Raw genomic sequence first — 5,000 nt, forward strand, 5'->3', positions numbered from 1 at the left:
TAGGAAGACACGCTGATTCCTTCAGTGTAGCGCGCGTGCGGCCCAGAACATCTAAGGGCATCACAGACCTGTTATTGCTCAATCTCGTGCGGCTAGAAGCCGCCTGTCCCTCTAAGAAGAAAAGTAATCGCTGACAGCACGAAGGATGTCACGCGACTAGTTAGCAGGCTAGAGTCTCGTTCGTTATCGGAATTAACCAGACAAATCGCTCCACCAACTAAGAACGGCCATGCACCACCACCCACCGAATCAAGAAAGAGCTATCAATCTGTCAATCCTTCCGGTGTCCGGGCCTGGTGAGGTTTCCCGTGTTGAGTCAAATTAAGCCGCAGGCTCCACTCCTGGTGGTGCCCTTCCGTCAATTCCTTTAAGTTTCAGCTTTGCAACCATACTTCCCCCGGAACCCAAAAGCTTTGGTTTCCCGGAGGCTGCCCGCCGAGTCATCGGAGGAACTGCGGCGGATCGCTGGCTGGCATCGTTTATGGTTAGAACTAGGGCGGTATCTGATCGCCTTCGAACCTCTAACTTTCGTTCTTGATTAATGAAAACATACTTGGCAAATGCTTTCGCTTCTGTTCGTCTTGCGACGATCCAAGAATTTCACCTCTAACGTCGCAATACGAATGCCCCCGCCTGTCCCTATTAATCATTACCTCGGGTTCCGAAAACCAACAAAATAGAACCGAGGTCCTATTCCATTATTCCATGCACACAGTATTCAGGCGGGCTTGCCTGCTTTAAGCACTCTAATTTGTTCAAAGTAAACGTGCCGGCCCACCGAGACACTCAACTAAGAGCACCCTGGTAGGATTTCAACGGGGTCCGCCTCGGGACGCGCAAGCACGCCTTCGGCTCGCCCCACCGGCAGGACGTCCCACGATACATGCCAGTTAAACACCGACGGGCGGTGAACCAACAGCGTGGGACACAAATCCAACTACGAGCTTTTTAACCGCAACAACTTTAATATACGCTATTGGAGCTGGAATTACCGCGGCTGCTGGCACCAGACTTGCCCTCCAATAGATACTCGTTAAAGGATTTAAAGTGTACTCATTCCGATTACGGGGCCTCGGATGAGTCCCGTATCGTTATTTTTCGTCACTACCTCCCCGTGCCGGGAGTGGGTAATTTGCGCGCCTGCTGCCTTCCTTGGATGTGGTAGCCGTTTCTCAGGCTCCCTCTCCGGAATCGAACCCTGATTCCCCGTTACCCGTTACAACCATGGTAGGCGCAGAACCTACCATCGACAGTTGATAAGGCAGACATTTGAAAGATGCGTCGCCGGTACGAGGACCGTGCGATCAGCCCAAAGTTATTCAGAGTCACCAAGGCAAACGGACCAGACGAGCCAATCCGATTGGTTTTGATCTAATAAAAGCGTCCCTTCCATCTCTGGTCGGGACTCTGTTTGCATGTATTAGCTCTAGAATTACCACAGTTATCCAAGTAACGTGGGTACGATCTAAGGAACCATAACTGATTTAATGAGCCATTCGCGGTTTCACCTTAATGCGGCTTGTACTGAGACATGCATGGCTTAATCTTTGAGACAAGCATATGACTACTGGCAGGATCAACCAGGGAGCTGCGTCAACGAGAGCTGAGCAGCCGGCCGCCCGGGAGTGTGTCCCGAGGGCCCGCGCGAACACGCAAGCGTCCGCTCAATTATTCTGCAAACAGGAGGAGGCTGAGCTCCCCTGCACGATACACCTCGAAACCCTCTCAGGTCCCGGCGGCGCGCAGCGCCGTCCTAAGTACTTGGTCGGGTTCGAGAGAGGCGCAATCGCCCGGAGATGGGCGAGTAGACGCTTTCAGTGCGAACCCCCGTGCTCCCAACTGAGCTTGCCGCTGCCGACAGAGGCCCGGGAGCGTGCTGTCGTGGCATTGCCGGCGGGAAACAACACGCGCCACCTACGGTGACCGGCAGCTCCAACGCCAGCGCCACAGAAGGGCAAAGCCCCACTTGGGTGCAGAAGCGAACTCTCCCAGCACAGCGCACGCGCCAACACGTCCGCAGAGCTGCGATACAAACCACCTGCGAGAACCGCTGGGGGCGACCGAGCAGCAGACGGCGTCGCGACGCCGAGTGCCGGGCGGCGGCGCATCCTCAACGCACACAGTCCGCAATCGGACCAGCACACTGCAGATGTCCACCGCGCTTCGCACCGGGCTCGGCAGAACCCACTTTGGCCGCCTGGCGCCGCGCGCAGGGTGCGCCGGCGCATAGCTGGGACGCCAGCCGGGCCCGTCGGCCGGCGCTCCTGCCACTGGGCGCCCCCCACCAGCCGGCTGTAGTGCGTGCGCTCACGCAGCGCGCGGCCAGCACGCCGGGCGGCCCCCCCTCACCGGCCGGGGACTGTCCCGCCAAGCCACAGCCTCGTATCGCTTCATACCCACATGGCCAACTCAGGTTCGGGGGCATGGCGGGTACCGCCGAAACAACCGGTTCATAGATGTACCGATCGTCGCTATCACCGATGCACCTGCAGCGCGAACAACCGCTCAACAACTGATTTCCAGTTCATTTGCGGATCTTTGGCAGCAAACGTATACGTCAATCTACATTTGCGAAATCTACGATTCTGGCATGCCTGCATGTTATGTGTCACGACACGCTACATCAGCCCACATACACACTGCGGCATGTACACGAGAGAACACGTGGAAGATGGTCCGCGCACGTGTGCAATGTCCCTTGCGCGGTCGACTGTCAACCGGCCTCTGTAGCATGTCGCAGATGTGGAACGCGGTCCACCGTGCTATCATGTTGTGTGGGGCAATACGATTAAATAGGAAAACCCTCGTCGCTACATCAACAGACGGCTCACGCTGATTCCCGGCAGAGGGAGGAGGGGGGGGGGGGGGGGGGGCCAACATGCAATACTTTCGTCCGTACCTACCTACCACATGTCTGTACGGCGTACAACAGTGCAATCTCGCTGTAATGGGGAGACGAGACAAGTAGCATCGTGCACAACATATGGCCCTTATGATTCGCCATTGTAGGGCGCAGCCGGTGTACGGTCAAGCATGTGCCACATTATGTCACTCAGTACGTAACGACGGATGATCAGTGTGGGTTACGCGTACATCAGCGGACAGTCCACACAGGCCGTACCACAACGTACACTGACTGCATCGACAACCGAATGCAACTGAACAGCTGCAAGGCTCATTTCACAAACAAACGCCTGACCGACCAGCTTGGAAGGGCAGGAGGGGAGGGCGATATTCGTTCTGTAGCGGTACACCCTTCCAGTGGTTAGCGGGACTGTGTAGAAAGTACGCAACACTCGAAAGACCTTTATGTGAGGGTACGCACCATGGCATCAAGAAATACACATGACACCAGAGGATCCAAGCAGTGAACTATGTTCAGAGGGTTGCTGTTAGGCAAAGCTACATTCCTGTGACGTTACATGTGACAGTTAAGGTGCAGTGTAAGTTAGGTTAAGGTGCAGCGTAAGTTAGGTTAAGGTGCAGCGTAAGTTAGGTTAAGGTGCAGCGTAAGTTAGGTTAAGGTGCAGCGTAACTTAGGTTAAGGTGCAGCGTAACTTAGGTTAAGGTGCAGCGTAACTTAGGTTAAGGTGCAGCGTAAGTTAGGTTAAGGTGCAGCGTAACTTAGGTTAAGGTGCAGCGTAAGTTAGGTTAAGGTGCAGCGTAAGTTAGGTTAAGGTGCAGCGTAACTTGGGTTAAGGTGCAGCGTAACTTGGGTTAAGGTGCAGCGTAACTTGGGTTAAGGTGCAGCGTAACTTGGGTTAAGGTGCAGCGTAACTTGGGTTAAGGTGCAGCGTAACTTGGGTTAAGGTGCAGCGTAACTTGGGTTAAGGTGCAGCGTAACTTGGGTTAAGGTGCAGCGTAACTTGGGTTAAGGTGCAGCGTAACTTGGGTTAAGGTGCAGCGTAACTTGGGTTAAGGTGCAGCGTAACTTGGGTTAAGGTGCAGCGTAACTTGGGTTAAGGTGCAGCGTAACTTGGGTTAAGGTGCAGCGTAACTTGGGTTAAGGTGCAGCGTAACTTGGGTTAAGGTGCAGCGTAACTTGGGTTAAGGTGCAGCGTAACTTGGGTTAAGGTGCAGCGTAACTTGGGTTAAGGTGCAGCGTAACTTGGGTTAAGGTGCAGCGTAACTTGGGTTAAGGTGCAGCGTAACTTGGGTTAAGGTGCAGCGTAACTTGGGTTAAGGTGCAGCGTAACTTGGGTTAAGGTGCAGCGTAACTTGGGTTAAGGTGCAGCGTAACTTGGGTTAAGGTGCAGCGTAACTTGGGTTAAGGTGCAGCGTAACTTAGGTTAAGGTGCAGCGTAACTTAGGTTAAGGGGCCAACGTGGGTTAGGTTAAGGGGCCAACGTGGGTTAGGTTAAGGGCCAACGTGGGTTAGGTTAAGGGCCAACGTGGGTTAGGTTAAGGGCCAACGTGGGTTAGGTTAAGGGCCAACGTGGGTTAGGTTAAGGGCCAACGTGGGTTAGGTTAAGGGCCAACGTGGGTTAGGTTAAGGGCCAACGTGGGTTAGGTTAAGGGCCAACGTGGGTTAGGTTAAGGGCCAACGTGGGTTAGGTTAAGGGCCAACGTGGGTTAGGTTAAGGGCCAACGTGGGTTAGGTTAAGGGCCAACGTGGGTTAGGTTAAGGGCCAACGTGGGTTAGGTTAAGGGCCAACGTGGGTTAGGTTAAGGGCCAACGTGGGTTAGGTTAAGGGCCAACGTGGGTTAGGTTAAGGGCCAACGTGGGTTAGGTTAAGGGCCAACGTGGGTTAGGTTAAGGGCCAACGTGGGTTAGGTTAAGGGCCAACGTGGGTTAGGTTGCCAGAGATGTGTCAAATCAGGATGTACGTTTGGCTGGTGTCAGGTGGTGGGTTGGTTCGATGCCTTTATAAGGAGTGTGGCCAAAGGGTATTTTATTACTTGTACCTTTTGTGTTGTGGCGTGGCGTTGCGTCCTGTGTTGATACTGGGTGGACCACTGTGGGTGTTGCTGGCTGATTTGAGCTGCGTTGTTTGCGGGTG

At 54.3% G+C, this 5,000-nt stretch overlaps 1 non-coding gene across 1 annotated transcript in view; it reads right to left on the bottom strand.

The window, feature by feature from the left end:
- LOC126329380 (small subunit ribosomal RNA) overlaps nucleotides 1-1,587 on the bottom strand; it is a 1,893-nt gene extending 306 nt beyond the window's left edge. The window contains exon 1 of the ribosomal RNA XR_007562253.1: nucleotides 1-1,587. This exon is cut by the window's left edge and continues 306 nt beyond it. This is a non-coding gene — a ribosomal RNA (small subunit ribosomal RNA).
- Between the last annotated feature and the right edge of the window lie 3,413 nt (nucleotides 1,588-5,000).

The sequence above is a fragment of the Schistocerca gregaria genome, unplaced genomic scaffold (genome assembly GCF_023897955.1).
Source record: "Schistocerca gregaria isolate iqSchGreg1 unplaced genomic scaffold, iqSchGreg1.2 ptg001176l, whole genome shotgun sequence".
Lineage (NCBI taxonomy): Eukaryota > Metazoa > Arthropoda > Insecta > Orthoptera > Acrididae > Schistocerca > Schistocerca gregaria.